We start from the raw sequence: 19,078 nt of genomic DNA on the forward strand, positions 1-19,078 counted from the left end.
GCCAAGCCTGTACCAATCAATATATCCAAGAGAATTGGCCAGTCTGGCACCTACTTACTCTGAATGTGGGAAAGGCAGGGTTATGTGATTGAAGTCTTAGCAATGGAAGGAGTATCAATTCCCAAAACAAAAGATGCTGAACAAGCAAAATATTTAATAAATATCCCAGAACTTAGAACAATACCTGGACTATTGTGGCACTCAGTAAGTGAACATGTGGACTGTAGTCTCGTTTTTCGTGGTCATGCCTGTCAATAGTTTATTGGTCTTTTCAGGGAACTATTCTGTTTTATGTATCATTCACTTTAAAAACTTTTTCCTACTTCATTAATTTCTGATACTACTTTTTTAAATTCTTCCCTCTCTTTTCTTTTGGTTTTATTTTGTTGTTTCCTTTTTCAAAATTTCCGTTGAATCTTAGCCTATTTATTTTTCATCTTCTTCATGCCTTTGACTCTAGAGACAGACAGAGCTTGCCTCACAGTGCATTGGAAATTTTGACTAGTTTATTAAAAATGTACCTTCATGTTGCCTTCACCTGGGAGAGCCTGGCTCCACAGCTTCTCAACCCCCTCCTCTTGGGAAGCCACTGCTGGGTTCTCACACAGATCTCAAAACATCACAATGGAGTAGTCCATAAAATTCTGTCATCCCTTTTCACCAAAAATTCCTTTCACAGACCTGCCTGCTATTCCTTTCACAGACCTGTCTGCTAGTTTTATCTGCTATTTGAGGAAAGGTGAGAAATCTCATGTCTTCTGTGTGCAGGAGATTTCAGAGAGGGTGGAGTATTGTTTCCTAGGTAGAAAGTTAGGCAGGAGAATTCATGGAAAAAAGTTTAACTAGGAAGGCTTTGATCAAGGTCAACAGAGTGTAAATGAAGCTTTCTCTCAATAATCATAGTATTTTCTTGAGGTGATGTCAAAAAGAGGGAACTAGACACAGTGATTGTTGACTTTGATCCATCATAGTGACTTACATAAAGTGGAAATTCTACATTGGGAACAGTAGACCCTAGCATTGCTACTGACTTTCTCTATTATTTTGAACAAATTATTAAATTAGTACATGCTTACTGAATTGTATACTTAAAAATGGTGAAAATGGTAAATTTTATGTGTATTTTACCACAATTAAAAAATGTACCAAACACCCACTTTAAAAAAAATTAGTACATGGCTTGAACTCTTCTTTTTAAAAGATGGTTTAATATCTGCCCTGTCTTTCCAAAGAGTTGTCCTGTAACAATATGAAGATGATTGAAAAAGAGCTGGGCAGTGTGGCAACAAGAACTGGGCAGACTTTTCCTGTCATAGTCCTCACTGAGATACAGCCCTCTCTAGCTGGATTTCTGGGCCTCCTATTCCCAAAGTAAACAAATGACCTGTTACTAGAATGTATATTCCACATGTTCTTATTGGGTATGTTCATTGTCTATTATTATATTATGTACTCATTGTCTAGTATTGTATAAACATGGATTTACTGGCCTTTATATTCATTGTGCTCAGCGGTGTTTTTAACCAAGGTGGGCATGATACCTTGATTATCATCATTATTATTTATTTTTATTGAAATAAGATGTGTATATAGAAAAGTGCATAAATCAGAAGGGTATAGATCAATTGTTTTTTCACAAATTAAGCACATCTATGTAACCAGCACCCAGATCAAGAAATAGAGCATGACCAACACCACAGAAGTCTCCCTCATGCCTCCTTTCAGTTACTACCCAACCCTTCCTCCCAAGGATAACCACTATCATGACTAGCCATAGGTTAGTTTTCCTGATAGCTCTTTAACGGAGTAGACATGCTACTTCCATGTAGTTGCTAATAGCTCTCTCATCTTTGCCACATGAGCTTTTGATGATTTAAAAAAGGATGGTAGAAAAGTGGGTGGAGCACAAGGCTGACACAGAAGATAGAACTGGAAATTATCTTCTCCATAAAATATTGTCGATGAAGACCAGTGCGCCATTTTCAGCTGGCATATAATATTATAATATTTGGGGGAAGAAAAGCTTAATGAAGTTGGAGCCATTGTGTTTCTTTTGTCTCAGATAAACTGCAGAATACCATTTATAGAAAAATTTTTTAAAAAAAGAAGGAAAGCATTCTTCTGTGGCTTAACTTCATACTTGTGCATATTTGGACAGAGTTAGTGAGGTACAGTATAATATTGTCATCTTAGATTTTTTTAAGGCCCTTTTACCACAATAGTCCCAAGAATACAAACAGAATCCAAATGCCAGATCGTCCCCAAATCACCAATGTATTTCCTGGGTGATGAGGAGAGGGTTAGGGGCAGAAGATGGTGGGTGGGGTAGAAGGCGGAAGGTAAGACCAGGAACTATGTGCCAACTGCCTAAGGGCAAGAAACCCAGTTCCCTTTCCTTCCCCCCATATCAAATCCTCAACTGCATTCCATTGTCTGACTGGGCTGGCCAAAACTATGGCTGTTTCCAAAATGAGGATGGAATCTAGCCACATTTGGATTTAGTATTCTCTAGAACTGCTGTTCCTCTGGGCATTATTGTTAAAAGTATCACATTGCATAGGGGCTTACTTTTTCTAACTGGTTTTTGGAAAAATTTCCAAATCCCTTTCCCCCTACATATAAAAACCTGATGTAAGAGGCTTCTGTCATTATATTTTTCCTTTGGGATATCCTTACCCCAGTGGGAAAAAAGAGCATGATTTCTTGACTGAGCTATTTGCCTAAAATAATACTGTTGGGTTTTTTTCTAGAGCAGACGAATTATATATCATCAGAGCACAATACAGCTGCATTTTTGAGCATAAGAGTCTACAAAGGGAAAGACTGTACTCTGGTGTTTTGTTATAGCTTCATTTGATTTAGATCAACCAACAATCTCTAAAATCTGATGATATAGCAGGCACAGTGTTAGATACAGATGACAAAATGACAAGACTTTGTCCTTGCCCACAAGGAGTTCATAGAGCAGTGGCACAACAAACTCAAAACCAATAATTACCATATAACAATTACTTGTTATAATGAAAGTACTATGTCTAATGTTTTGCAGAAGAAGAAAATTATTCTCTCACAGAATGTATGGTCTAGGAAGAAGTCACAGAGGAAGCGTTACAGCATAACTGGTCAGCAAAGACAAGGACCAGATGTGTCAGGGAGAAGGAATAAAAAATGCAAGAGCACAGAGGAATGACGTAGTCTAGTGTTCTTCAGAAACTTGAAGGACGTGAAAATTGTCTAAGCAGAAGGTAAAGGGTGACAGTGGGACGGACGCAGATCATCTTCTCAAGAGTTTTAAGCAACGGACCAATACAGTTAGATTTTCAGTTTAAAGATTGATTCTGGTGTAGAATAAACTCAATTATCAGTTATGGAAAATGTAGGCAAGAAGGTCAATCAAGAAATAATGTTTTTTTCAGCCTTAAAATATGCCAACCCTTCAGTCTCATGGACACTCTCATTCTCACCCTGGCCCATTCTCTTGCTTACGCCCTCTCTTCTATTTTTATTACTGTCTTTCTTTCTCCATACTCCTGTTACCCTTCCTCATAAAGTTATATATTTTATATAACGCTATAGAAATTTTAGGAAGAATCCTTAAAAATATCCTGCATCATCCCATAGCTGATATACACAAGATCCTAGAAAAAAGAAGAAAGGGGTTAATACAATGCATTAAAATAGTGTTGTGTTAATTTTTCCAGTATTATAAGTATCTTAGGGAACATACCTGTTAAAGAATAGAATTGTGGGATAATTTCTCTGTTGGCTCTGTTTAAATGATGGCAGACTTGGTAGCAGAGCCAGATGTGGCTTCACTACCATAACAGAAAAAAAAAGTAAGTTTCTCATTACTAGTGACTTGCTGGTGATATCTACGCTGCCCTAGAGAGTTTCCTTAGCCTTCAGCCCTTGGCCAACCATCTCTGACCTGTCACCAGTTGCCCTCATGGGCTATCACACAGGGGATTACTCTGTATACTTCTGTAAAAAATAGCTGGCTTCTTTGTGTCCTGCTCTTTCTAAAAGGGGTGGGTTTAGAGGGGGAAAGAGAAGAGACCATGCGTGGTGAAGTCTGCTCTGTTTCTGGATATACAGATGAGCCAGTCTGACCAGTTTGGGTGAACAGACTTTGAAGAGAACAAGAAGACTGCCAAAGGATCTCCAAATAGACAGGTATAGATTCATCTGGTGGGAAGAAATGATATGCACTTCCAACATAAGTTGTCTCACCCTCAGGTAGTGTATATGAATTTCAGGAGAGGGAAACATGAGAAATTTGGAAAACAAAAATCTAAAATTATTATTTAAAATGTTCTTTAAGTCAACATGTTCATTTATTTAGAAAATTTAAATGCGATAGAAGTGTGGGATATTTGTATTTGTGGAACAGAACATAATTTTACTGTTGTTTTTCTTGTTTTTATTTATTTTTTAAAAACTAAGAAACACTGCTCTAACCTGCCCCTCTAACTCACAGTGAATGAAAGAAACCACGAAGAGTGATGAGCCAAAAGGAAATAAAAGCTCAAATTCAACACCTGAGGCAGTAGTTTAATAGATTTATTTTCTTCCCTATGCCTCATTTTTCCCTCTGTAGCGAAGGAGAAGTAGCCCTTTGACTCCAAAAGGACATGAATCCCGCTATTATCCTTCAAAAGATAGTCAAAAGTGCATTCCTTTAAAAATTGGATATACTAGGAAATACATGTAAAAACTGTTCGCAATGAACAATGGAACAAAATGTTTAAAGTCTGTTTGCAAAGAACAAGGAAAACTTGTACATTTCCTAAGCAGGTTTTGACTTTTTCCTTTCAAGCAAAAGACAATTTACTTGCAGCATAATGGTGAATTTAGGATCAAGAATTAAGTTGCATAATACAAAAGGATTTGTTAGAGCTTTTAGAAGTTTTAAGTGCTTAATTATGACATAATGGAAAGAATATCAACATAGCAGTCAGGAAAATCTTGGTTTGAAATCCAACTTAAATTTCCAATGCTTGGTCAAGACATAGTAAGCCAACTACAACGTATCTGTCCCACTGATTACAGAACACTTGAAAGACACTATCAGCCAACCTAACCAAATTGACACTTAAAGGAAACCCCAACAACAGCAGAACACACATGTTTTTTCAAGTGCATGTGAAAATTCATGGTGCTTGACCATATTGTGAGCCATTATGCAAATCATAAAAAATTAAAAATAATTGAAATCAAAGTATGTTCTCTGTTCAAGAGGAATTAAATTAGAAATCAATAACAATAACTCTCTGGTAAATCCCCAAATGTTTGAAAATTTAAATGGCACACTTCTAAATAACCATGAGTCAAAGAGGAAGTTTCAAAGAAAACTGGAAATTATTGGGAACTGACTGAAAATGAAAACACAACATATCAAAATTTGTGAAATGCAGCTACAGCAGTGCTTAGAAGGAAATGTATAGCACTAAATGCTTATATTAGAAAAGAAGAGGGATCTCAAATCAATAATCTAGTTTTAGTATTAAAATACTAAAAAAATTCAAATTAAATTCAAAGCAAGAAAGGAAATGATAAATAAAAGCATGAATCAATAAAATTGATTAAATAAAAAGTAGAGGAAATCAAGGTAACAAAAAGCTTCTTTGAAAGATCAATAAAATTGATAAACCTCTACCTACATTAAACAAGAAAAAATGGAAGACTATAGACCTTACAAATATTAAAAGGATAGTAAGAGAATACTACAAGCAACTCAATGTCTATAGATTTCACAAGTCAGATAAGTTGGACCAATTCTTGAAAGAGATAAACTGCCAAAAGTCACTCAAGAAAAAACAGTTAATATAAATTTTGCTGTATCTATTAAAGGAATTGAAATTTATTCATAAACTTTCCCAAAATGGGAAATTCCACACTTGGATGTTTTCATCGGTCAATTTTACCAAACATATAAGAAAGAAAAACATACAAATCTTTACAAACTCTTCCCAAAGACACAAGAGGAGAGAACACTCTCCAATTTTTGGAAACCAATGTTTTCCAATGTTTGGAAACCAGTATTACCCTAATACCAAGAGCAGAGAAAGATAGAACAAAAAAACTATGGACTAATATATCCCATAAATAGAGATGTAAACATCCTCAACAAAATATTAGCAAATCAAACCTAGAAATATATAACAAGGATAACACATCACAACCAAGTGAAGTCTATCCCAGGAATACAAGGCTGGTCTAACATTAAAAAATACAAGTAGAAAAATGTATTTCGCCATTTTAACAGGTAAAAGAAGAAAAACCTCATAAATGCAAAAAGGAAAAAAAAAGCATTTGATAAAGTTCAAATTCCATTTATTGTTGAAAAAATTAAAAATTCAGCAAACTACAAACAGGGAACTTCCTTAACTTCATAATGGGTAACTTCAGTTGTGTGTGCACACAACTCAAAGCTAACATCGTACTTCATGGTGAAGGTTTGAAATCTCTCCTAAGACTGAGAGCAAGGAAAGGATGTCTTCTCTCACACTTCTATCCAACATTAGACTCGAAGTCCTGGCCAATTCTATTGGCAAGAAATAGAAATAAAAGGCATATTTACTGGACAAGAAGAAATAAAACTGTCTCTAGTCACAGATGTTGTGGTTGTCTATATAGAAAATACCAAGGAATAAAAAAAAAAAACAAAAAAAAAACTCACACAACTAACATGTGAGTTTAGCAAATTCACAGGATACAAGCCCAATATACAAAATAAACCACATTTCTAAATACTAGAAATGAATATTTTGAAAATCAAATTTAAAAAAAAAATAGTCACAATCAAAGTGGATATATCTGTCATATAGAGGATGCTCAATAAATATTTGTTGAATGAAGAGAGTGCAATTTGGCTTTCAAATGTATTCTACTTTTGTCTCTTTTAATAAATTTACATTTCAAATATGTTATTCTGAGTGTTGTTAACGGTCTGATATCCTTGAAAGTATAGCAATTGCTCATGGACAGTAGCAGCTGAGAATAAGCTAGATAGCTAGAAGCACATCAAATTTAAAGACCTACTGTTAGAAACCTGGGGGAGTAAAGCAGTGACAGGTATACGTTCAGTTGTCTTGTATATATTAATAGTAAAGGCTATCAACTATGGCTACTTTCATATTATGACAGAATCATTGACTGAACAATGAAAAAAATTCAGTCAACTACCTGGGTGCTTAATATAGAGGTTATGTTGTATACAGTTTATTTTCTATAGTTGCTTCAAGTGATGTTAGCTGGGTTTGCTGTTGTGGCTGCATTCAGTTGGTGACTAAGCAGAGCTAGAAAGTTTAAGGTCTCTCTCACTTTTGTGGGGCTTGGTGCTATTGACTGAGGTACTTTAGTTTTTCCCTATGTAGTCTTTATTTCCACGTAGTGTCTCCAAGGACCTGCCACACCTCCAGCAGGATAGCTTGGACTTCTGAAGATACCATGTTACAGCTTTAAATATCTCTATACCTTGATTTCATCTGAAAGTAAAATTAATTTACTTTTGGAATAGCTTAATTCTCTCATTGTTAAAATAAATTGAAGTGTCCAGACTTAAATTTGGAAAACAATTTTAACTTTTCAAAAGTACTTTCCAAAAGCAACAAAGACTTCTATTTTTTAAATATAAAAAACATGTTTTCAGGGAAATGTGTCTTGGAAGGAAACAAGAAATGTTTTCCCCTAAGATTATAAAACATTAGGCCACTTGGTTGAGTCAGTGTATCTTCCTTCCTTCCTTCCTTCCTTCCTTCCTTCCTTCCTTCCTTCCTTCCTTCCTTCCTTCCTTCCTTCTTTCCTTCCTTCCTTCCCTCTCTCCCTCCCTCCTTCCTTTCTTCCTTCTTGACAAACTGCTTTGTGCTTTAAAATCAGAAGTTATTGTGTGTTCAAGTATTAAAAGTTTCTCTCGTTTCCTAAAGTGTTTGTGATATATTTGCTTTATATGTTGGAGGAGAAAAATGGTCACAATAGCAAATATTTAATAATATATCACTGTGGGAAAAAAAATCCTCTATAATAAGTGATAAAAAGATTAGGTAATCTTCTCTGAGAATGGAAAAAAATCTAGAATTTTTTATTCCATTATATTTACAATCCATTATACTTAAACTTAAAAAAGACCTGATGGTAACATAACAATTTATTTCTTAGATTCAGGGTAATTATAAAATTCTAAAATATATAACCAATTTAAAAAGAAAAAAGAGTCATCAATCACTAGAAAATTTGATTTGGTAATTTAGATTCTATTTGCGGCCTTGCCAAGGATATATATTTATTAAAGAAACCATTGCCCTCGACAATAAGACTGTAAACAGTGAGTTATTAGTGTTCAAGAGCAAATAAGATAAATACTCTTTTACATGTTTTTGAATTGACTTTTTAATTCCCAGCAGAGAACCAGGTATAATCAACACTTTTACATAGGACAAGCAAACATAAAGTATTTCTTATGCTATTAAATAATTAGCTCTTACTTTAAAATTTTAACCAAAACTTTCACTCATGTACCTTTCTGCTTCAGAAATTAACAGTTGTTTGTTAAATGTTCATAGATGCTTGTTATTATTGTACTGTATTTCATTAATAGAAATGTCTACAATACATTTAATAAAATAGCTATTGCCTGTAAGTTTAACTTATATTCAAATTTAAAAATTTAGTGTTAACTTTTCAAAGCTTTCTATCATGAGTCTAAAAAGTAAAACATGTAAATGTTGTCTCCTCCTACAAACTCATAGCACATCCAGAACAGTCTCTGAAGTATTCACTACCACTTTTTATTTTCAACCTTACCAGTCAGAAAAATATTTTCAGTGTTATAAATGGTCTCAGAGCAAAGACAACAGCCCAAGGTGCCAATAGTAAAATATGGTCTCAGACTTGTGATAAATCAGAGGCTATAAGATTCTTTAAGATTTTAGAATAGGTCCTATGGACTAGTGAACACTATGGGCATTTTCTACAGCACCTTGATTTTTAGCCAAAGGTAGAAGGGGCCTGTCTAAAGAGACTTATAGAAGTGGCATTTGTTTAATGGGTGAATTAATTTGCTATAGAAGGCTCACAATTTTTAAGAAAATTATATTGATGAAGATACCATCAGTCTACTAAAAGAGACAGAGGTAGTTCAAAATGAAAAGAGATGTCTAGGCTCCCAACTCTCTTCAGGTCTTTTCTTCATAATTGTCCTTTTCTTAACCCCCCATCCCCCACCCTGCAAACAAAAAGATTGCTGTATTAATTATCTATTGCTATGTAACAAACTTAGTGGCTTAAAACAATGATTTTTAAATTCTCATGTTTCTGTGTTGGCTGGTGGTTCTTCCACTCTAAACGAGGTCAGCTGGAATTACTCATGTAGCTGCATTGAGATGGTGGCTAAACTAAGCTAGAAGTTTCAAGAAAAATTTTCTCACTTGTCTGGGGCCTTGATGCTACTAAGTAGGGTATCTCATTTCTTCCCTATGTGGCCTTTCTCTCCATGTGGTATCTCTAGGGACTCTGCACACGGTCCCTCTCTTCAGCAGAGTAGCCTGGAATTTTAACATGATGGTTCAGGGATCCAAGAGCATGAAAGCAGAAACTGTCAGACCTTACTTTCACCATCTTCATTGGTCAAAGTAAGTTATAAAGCCAGCCCAGATTGAAGGGGAAGGAAAAGAAGAGTGGTACGCTTGTATCGGGAGGGGAGAAATGGGGGGCGGGGGGGGGGCGGGGACATCTTTGAAAATTATCACAGTCCACCCTCTGGCCACAATACTTGTCCCACCCATATACTAAATATACTCACCCTGTACTCTAGAAAAGTCTTGTCTCATTATTGCATATGTTTAGCTTCAGTATTGTATCTTCTATATCAGGTCCAGGTTTGGATAAAACACCTCAGGTATTGCTTCTCAGGTCTAGCAACTTGAGAGCAGCCTCACTCCGACCACTTTTCTAGGATAGAAAAACCACACAGACACTCCCAGTCAAAAAGAGTGTCAGGGAAACAAGAGAAACAAGATACAAAACTAAAATTTTTGTCAGGGCTCCTACACTAAAGGCAAGAGATGGTCCTTGGTTGTGGTTCAGTTCATCCCTCTGGTGGTGATTTCCTAATCCATCGCTCATCTTGCTTCTTGGCTCTTCCCTCTGGGATTTTGGCTTCACTGTCCAGTCGTTCTTCCTTTTCCATAAGAAATGACACGTGCTGGGGTGGAAGTATTTCCTCAAAATTCTTCTTTAAAATCGAACATTCGCTCATTTCTTTTGTACGTTATTATCAGTTATAAAAAGTTAATGGGTACTTTGACCACGCTGCCTGGAAATCTCCTTAAGAGATCTATAAACTCGTAACATTCATTTTCCATCTTAATGTTATAGCAGGCAAAAGTATTGCCAAGCATTTTGTTACCACATAACATTCTCCAGCATTTAATAATTTCCTTACTGCCTTTCCACCCTCTACTTAGAGTTTGTTCACTATTCTTCAAGACTTGGCTTATAGCCTCGTAACCACTGGTATTATTTTTCTCTAGTTTCTGTAACAAATCACCACAAACGTAGCAGGCGTAAGCAATACAAATTTATTATTATTTAGTTCTGTAGGTTGGAAGTCCAACATCGATCTCACAGGAGTAAAATCAAGATGTTGGCTGAACTGTATTCCTTTCTAGAGTCTCTAGAGGGGAATCTGTTTCCCTGCCTGTTCCAGCTTCTAGAGGCCACCCACATTCCTCGGCTTGTGGTTCCCTTTATCCATCTGCAAAGCCAGCAGCAGTGGATCAAGTCCTCATTTCTCATCACTCTGACCTCCTCTTACATATCATTCTGCCACTTTAAGGATCCTTCTGCTTATATTGGGCCCACCTGGATAATCCAGAATACCTTCCGTATCTCAAGATCCTTACTCACATTTGCAAAGATTTTTTTTACCATGTAAGGCAACATATTCATAGGTTTTGAGGATTAGGATGTAGACAACTTTGCGTGCCATTATTCTGCCCACCCCACTGCCCTTTCAGCCTCCCCTAACAGTCTTTTTCTCACTCTTTCAATCTCAATACCTGCCACCTAGTGCTAAAGCCAATACCACATTTAGCTTTTTGGTTATGGTAATACCCCACTCCAGATACCAATTTCTGTTATCTACTGCCGAATAACAAATCACCGCAAAATGAAGTGTTTTAAGGTAATAATTACTTATTATTTCTCACAAGTCTCTGTTTAACTGCTTAGTGTGTGCTAGCGTCACTTCTGCAGCTGCATTCAGCTGACCTCAATCAGTCACCACATGTGGGAAGGGCTCGACCTCCAGCAAAGTAGCTCTCTGCAGTTGAGGCAGGCTCAGAGGAAACTGGAGGTTGCTGGTCTCATTCCTTGCAGCTGTGCAGCAAGTCCGTTCTTGAAGGTGAGTCTGGGCAGCACATTTCTGCTTACCACAATCCACCCCTTGCTCCGCCCCTAGCTCTATGTCTCCATGTATGTGTAGGCTCCTACAGGACTGAAGGGGCCTCTTTTCCTGAGGGGAACTTTGAACGTGGGGGTAAGTGGGACAAACTACAGTTCCCACTGCTGCTCTCAGGCTGGGGAATTCAGTCAATACTCATTATCTCCTCGCTCCACTATCAATTCTAGATTGCCCTCATCCTCGGCATAGCTGTCGCTGTCCGTGGCTTACCTGGTGTTGTAACCCCGACTCTCATTCCCTGAGGGGCCTGAGATTCCGCCATCATGTATTTTTCAGGGTGGGGTTGCTATACCTATTCGTTACTCACAATTTGGCAAGTGTATCACTTGGGCTCCACACTATCCTGCCCCGACTGTGTAACAGGATCACTACCTCCCTCTCCCAATATTCCGAGTCAGTTATCCCTGGCAAGACGGTGATCCTTTTCTTAATTGCTGATCTGGACACAGGGAGTCCAAAGTACCCAGGTGGCAGCTGCAGCTTATAGTTTTATTGGGATTTTCTGCTGTATTTCTTGGCAAAAGTGTGTCCCCTTTAGGGACCAAGACCCTTCAGAGTTGTGATGATAGGAAGTACAGAATACCCTGAGGGTCATAAGAAGTTATTGTGAGGGGGTGTGACACTTCTGCTTCTACCCCTTGGTTCCTGGACCTATATCATTCATATTGGGGCACAGTGCCATGTATGCACAGATCCAATGCATATAATACATCTTGGAGTATATCCCTCCATTCTTACAAACGATTGCTTCTGAACTGGTATTCAGCTATAACCTCAGCAGGCTGTTCCAATGCTCTATCAGGCTGGCAGTTTCTAAGTGGCGACATATGTAATATTATCAGTGGATGCTGTGGATATGGGTCCACTCCTACACTTTCCTTTTCTGTAAAACAGTTTCCCTGGTTTGATGTGATGTTGTGTGGGATTCCATGTTAGTGCATCTGACCTTACAGAAGCACTCAGATGGTGGTAGTGAGGCTCTGAGCGTAGGAAGAACAAACTCAAATTTGCAATATCTGTCTATTTCTGTGACAAGGAACTACTCGTTTCTCCAGGATGGAAGGAGCCTCATGTAGCCAACTTGACACTTGGTCTTGAGGAATGGTGGTGTCATATTGGGGACTCAGTGTTGCTCTCTATTACTGGTAGGTTGGGCATTCAGCAACAGCAGGAGCTAAATCAGCCTTGATCAGTGGAGCTTTGTCTTCACTGCTTCCACAATGGACACTTGATTCATTCGCCCATTGTGCCAGCACTGGGAGGCCAATGACCAAGGCAGGATGGAGGATGTCAGCTGGGCAATTTATTCAGTCTTTTGTATTGTTTAATGCGTCTTCAGTAGAGGACACTCTGGTGGGTGTCACATGTGATACAAAGACCTTCACTCACAGTTCATGCCCACACTTGGTGCAAATATGTCCATCCACATGCCTCTATTCCATGATTGAGCTTTCAATATTTCTTATCCCAGGACAACGATCAGTTCAGCCACTCATACTATTCAGTTCTGGGTGAGCTTTGCATGCAACCAAGAATCAGCTTTGTATGTTCTCTCTCTGTAGAGCATCAGTGGCACTTAGCCACCCAGTTCTGTTATTCTTAAATCTACTAGTTTCCTCATGAATCTCAAATACCACTTACTGTACCCACTAGTTTATTTTCTTCCACAGATAAACCCTCTCACTTTACAACTAGTGAAAGCTGTTGCCTTGAGCCAGGGGTTCTTGTGTTTCATGCACTACACCTGATGGCATCCCCACTGGCAGCTCAGACAACTCCTCGTGTCAACTGTCACAGGTTGGGTTCTCTAAAAGATCCTGAGATGGAGTTTGGGGTGCAAGATGTTTATTAGAGAACAACACCTGTCAAGGAAAGGGGAGGAAACAGGATTGGGCAGAGGAAGAAGTCAAAATGCAATAGAGGAAGCTCTGAAGTGAGTTATGCCTGACATAATGTGATGAATTAGGCTGAAATGGCAAGGACATTTATATCCCCACGGTGCTCAGTTCTCAGATCTAGGGAGGAATGACCTTAAGTGTTTTCAATAGTTGCTGCAGATGAAGTGCTGATAGCTAGAAGATTCCTCTTCTCCACACACTCTGAAGCTAATCAGCAAGTCTTTCTTGGAAGGCAGATCAAGGCAGCACATCTCCATGTCTACCATAGTGTCTAATCCTTTTGCAAATCATATTTGACTCTACTTTTGAAATACATCCAGGATCTGACCATTTCTTATCATTTGCTTATTATGATGATTCTTGTCCAAGCAAATATCAGCTTTCAGATGGACTATTGAAACAGTACTCTAATTGATATTCCTACTTTACTTTTACAGTCTCTTTTTCAAAATGGATCCAGGATAATCCTTGGAATATATAATTCAAATCTTGTCACTGCTTTGTTTAAATTCTTCAATGGCTTTCTATCTCACTCAGAGTAAAATCTGAAATCTTAGCATGATCTCCAAAGCACTAAAGATATGCCTCTTTATCCCCACTGCACTATATTTTCTTCTAACACTTTTTCCCTCCCCCACATTAGTCCACTTAAACTGGCCTCCTTGTTATTTCTCAAACATGCTAAAAATGTTGCTGCCACAGTACCTTTGCACATATATTTTCTCTCTCATTAGAATGATAGTCTCTTAGTCACCTGCATGGCTCACTTTCTCTCTTTACTCAGGTCTCTGCTCAATTTTTCCTTATCAAAGAGGCTTTCCCAGACAATCCTATTTTTTTGGTTTCAGATCTTACATATAAGTCCAGGGCCCACCAGCTCCAAGTCGTTGTCCTTCAATCTATTTGTGGAGGGCACAGCTCAGCTCCAAGTCCAGTTGCTGTTTTCAATCTTAGTTGCAGGGTGCGCAGCCCACCATCCCATGCAGGAATATAACCAGCAATCCTGTTGTTCAGAGCCCGCACTCTAACCATCTAAGCCATTCAGCCACCCTACCCTGAATTTTTATAAGTCTTAGTTTGTGCCTTTTTTTCATCCTAAAGACCTGTGTTATCCAGTTTTAGGTACTAAACAGTATTTTCCCCCATAATTCTTGTTCTCTCTGTAACTTATACTATTCATATGAAGAACCTCATGGAGAGGTCCTTAATCTATTTTTTTCTCCTATTTTCCATTTCTTTGATATTCTGAGAGATCTCAAGTGGAAAAACAAGTTTCATTATGAGTTTGGAAATGACCTTTACCAAGAAAGCCAAAACAAAGTCTTGTTTTTTGATTAGCTAGTTATTCACTCCAGTTACAGGGGCAGAATCACTGAATAAAGATTCTGAGGTCATAAACAGTAAATTAATCAGCCAAATGTTGGTGTGAACATTACAGCACAAGTGAGTGAATTTTCTCCATCAAACATAATATTCTTCAAAATGAGAGAAATGCTATTTACTATAACTAACATATAAAATAAGATGAAGTTGTCAGAGTCTCAAGGGGATAATATGGAACCATCAAGGTCAAAAATTACTTGGAGAGTAGTGTTTTGGTCCATCTCAGCAATCCAGCCAGAAACTCAATTTCATAATAATAATACACCATAAATGTATAGATTAGTAGTTAGGACATGAATACTTTCACTTCACCTAGCTAATCCTCTTTTACTTTTTGTGAATTTATGGTAATTGATATACAAATAATCTCCAATTTTCTCCTTAAAAACTAAGGGTAATGGCGAGTACAAACACTATTGTCAGTAAAGTACCCTCCCCTCAAGGTTATTTATTAAATATAATGTAACACATAGCCTATGGTTTCAATTGCAACTTTGAACTAAGGTTGAACTGTATGTTGGAATTTACAATTTTCTATTCTTATGCTTTGTCTTCCAAAGCATTGAATTTGTATTGAAATTTTATTTCACCAGTCACATTTTTAAATTCCAGGGTTTTTTTGCTGTGGTTCTCTACTTGTGTTTCCTTTGGATTTCCCCCTCTCCTTGTTAATTGGGCCTCTCTTGTTTATTTGGAAGCTTTCACCAAGTGTCTAGTGATACTTGGTTCTTTTTTCATGGGTAGTGATTTTTGGCCAGAGGTCTTTAGTGTTGGCTCATTAAGTGTTCAGTCCAACTTTTCATTAGGGACTTTTAATTGTATTTGGAGGCAGAAAATTGGTAAAATTATTGTCTGCACTAACGTGGAAGACAGATAACGTATCTAAATGCATTCATAGCATTTGGTGAAATTTTGAGGCAGCATTTTGAAAGAATAAGATGGCACAATTCGCTATAATTGATAAGGTACAAAAAGAAAGACACAGGCTCAAAAATATGGTGGTGGGTATGCAAATGGAATTGAAAGGGAATATAGTGCCTAGGATATACAGGGCTGCAGAATGAAATTGTTTCTCACAAAATCAAATGTGTCAAAGACCAAATCCAAGGCACAGCCACCCCCATTGCCTCAAGGAGAAGACCAAATAAAGGGCGTAGCTATACACTTGTTTTTTTAAGACACCTGAAAGGATTAAGGGGATGCCTTTCAGCTGAACCAAAGTACACCTAAAAAGATTAAAGGAATGAGAAGCTTAATATGCTCAAGACATATATTTCTCTGCAAACTACATCACGGGTACTTTGCGCATCTCAGGCTGAACCAGGTAATGACTTTCTCTCATCTATTTGCTACAGTCTTCGAAACCTTGGCTCCCTTAGCAACTCCCATGTTTGGGTGAGCCCTCATTCTTTATTAAACCTCTTTATTCATGTAATACTTGTAATGAATCTGCTTTCCTCACAACATCTAGACTAAAACACCTGGCTTCCCTAGAAGAGAGTCTGAAGCAAAAATTAAATCTATTACTTTATTGGAAGGTGTAAATCCAGGCTGGCGACAGTGAGTTAGAAAGGAAGTTAGGCTCTCATGGATGGGAAGCAAATGCACAAATTAGTGTACAGCACTTGATCTGTTTCATGAAAAGCCACGTAGAGATTTGGCAAGTATACTTGCTTAGCCACATGGTACATCTCTGGACAAAAGGGTGAAAAACTGTACCTCAAAACAGTCAGAAAAAAGAATAGAATTTATCTGACAGCTTCTTCTAGTCCATTGATACAAATTTTCCAGACAGATAACTTCACTGCTCTTTTCCAGATTGCATTATTTAGTCCTTTGACAGTCACTGGGCAGACTCTGTGGCATGTTGCTTCCTTGAGTTCACAGTGTTGGAATGGGCCAGGGACTCTGAGCATGTGGCTCGTTGACCTCAGGCAGAGGAATCACACCCACCTGCTGGTCTGTCACTTTGTAGGGTGGTAGCTATGGCAAAGCAAGTGGTTGATGGCATAGTAAACACTGAGGCCAAGAATCTGAGAAGGTGCTTGAGGAAGATGTGTCTGATACTGTATCCAAGGATGAGATATCTATTGGCACAATAATGCTGTATAATAAACAGCCATACAACTTCAATGGCATAACAACAGACATCCCTTACACATCTGCAATTAGGTAGGTGTCACTTAGGGGGCTCTGCTGATCTTGGCTGGGATTGTTCATATATCTGGGGGTTGAATTGCAGGGTTCAGCTAGGAGACCAGGGCGTCTCACCCTCCAGCAGGCTAACCCAGGTATGTACTTACGGCAACAGGAGAAGCATAAGAGTAAGCAGAAATATACCAGATGTTTGGAAATGCATATGACCAGAATCAGAGTGAGAGGGTATTTCAAACGAGCGTGAAAAAAGGACCAGGAGCACAGGAAGGAATAAAGAATTGGGGCCATTTCTGCAGTCTATCATAGCAAAGAAAAACAAGTACAGCCAATTCATTGTTCTAATAGGTATTATTTTCATTTGGGGGGAAGAACTTGAGATTTTATCTAGACTTAGTTGTAAATTAGGCTCTTACGAAGTATGTGAGCCATCTTTTTTTAAGCATACTTGGTATATATTACTTACATTAGTTTCAGGTGTACAATATAGTGATTTGACATTTTTATATCTTAAAATGGGATCACCCCACGCATTCTAGTAATCATCTGTCCCCATGCAAATTTATCACAGTATTATTGACTATATTGCCCCCCATCTTTTTCACCCATCCCCCGCCTCCCCTCTGGCAACCTTGCTTTGGTCTGTTTCTGTGAGTCATCACTCTTATGCCAGCTATGAGATGGGGGCAATTGAGTAATAGGGTTGTTCTTTTTTTTTCTCCCTCTTAACTGTTAAGTTAGTTGATTTGCAGAGCCAGTTAAATGGCAATAGATTTTGGCTCAGGGAAGTCCAAATTTATCCCAGAGAAATCCAACTTTGGCCCTTCTTAAATCCATTCAGGCCTTCTTCTGGTCCCAGTACTAAGTTCTAAACATGAAGAAATCCATTTTAATTCCATTATTGTAAAATTGCTAAATAAACCAGCCAGTTAGTTTATTTGGCTAAGGCTACAGGGCAAACAATATACAAACCTTATGTAATCCATATTTTTTTTATAAATAGCATAATAAAATGGTGACTTCACCAACCCAATCAAAAGTCCCAGATTCTAGACAAAGTTCTACCACTAACTAGTTGTGGGATCTGTGGACAAGTTACTTTATCTCTTTAGGCCTCAGTTGCCACATTTATGTAAAATCAAGGATTGCTATACAATATTCCCAATGTCCTATTCCTACAGGATGTTAGGAGTCATTACTCAATTAAGAAATACTAGCTTAAATTTGAAAATGTTTATTTCAGGACTTTTCAGCACTCTTGTGCTGTGCCTTTTGAATCTCTGAGTCAAATGTGCAACAAGCGAATTTCAGCACTAACTCGTTTTTTTCATGAAACATGTTGTGTCCCACCGAATATACTTTTGGGAAATGTACTATTATTTCTAGCATCCACGTGGGTGAATTTATGAGTCAGGGTCCCAGAAAGAAACAGAGGCCAACTTCAAATGGGGACATTTGAAAAACATATTATAAAATGACTATTTACCAAGGTATAGGCAGGTTTCAGGAAAAACAACAAGGGGTAATGAACTACCCTGGGGTTAGTAACACCTGGAAGCTATTATTAATTAAGTGAAATGAGGTAAAGGAAGGGACCTGAAATTTGAGAGGGTAACTGGGACAACTGCTTGAAAAGGGATGCCTGGTAGGACGGCCTTCAGCACAGGGACACAGCCAACCTATGGTGACATGGCAGGAAAGGAGGCAGGAAAATTAACAATTTCTTTTTCCTTTCTACCTCCAATCTCCTGCTGGTGCTTCTCATTTGTTGAAACCAACCAAAAGCCCGACAGCAAGGGAACCTACCTCACAGAGAGAGAGCAGAATAAAAAGTGGAAGATGGACTCAAAGGAGTAAATGGAAGCTATCCAGTACAGGGCTCCATTCACCAGCAGCTAGAGTAGGTGATGCAATGATGTCCTCAGGACTCTGTCTTTTTCTCTCTCCACTCTGCTGGCTTCGTTCTAAGGCAGGCTCTTGCCAGTTGTGGCACAGATGCCACCAGGAGCTCTAGGGTCATCTCATTTACTGTACGATTCCAAATAAAATAATAAACACATACATAGCACTTTCTGTATGCCAAGTGCTATTGAAAGCCATTTTATTTACGTTATCTCAATTCTCAATTAATCCTTATAATTATCCTATGAGGTAGCTATTGTATCACCCTCTCTTTAGGGAT

Source organism: Rhinolophus sinicus, linkage group LG03, assembly GCF_036562045.2.
Source record: "Rhinolophus sinicus isolate RSC01 linkage group LG03, ASM3656204v1, whole genome shotgun sequence".
NCBI lineage: Eukaryota > Metazoa > Chordata > Mammalia > Chiroptera > Rhinolophidae > Rhinolophus > Rhinolophus sinicus.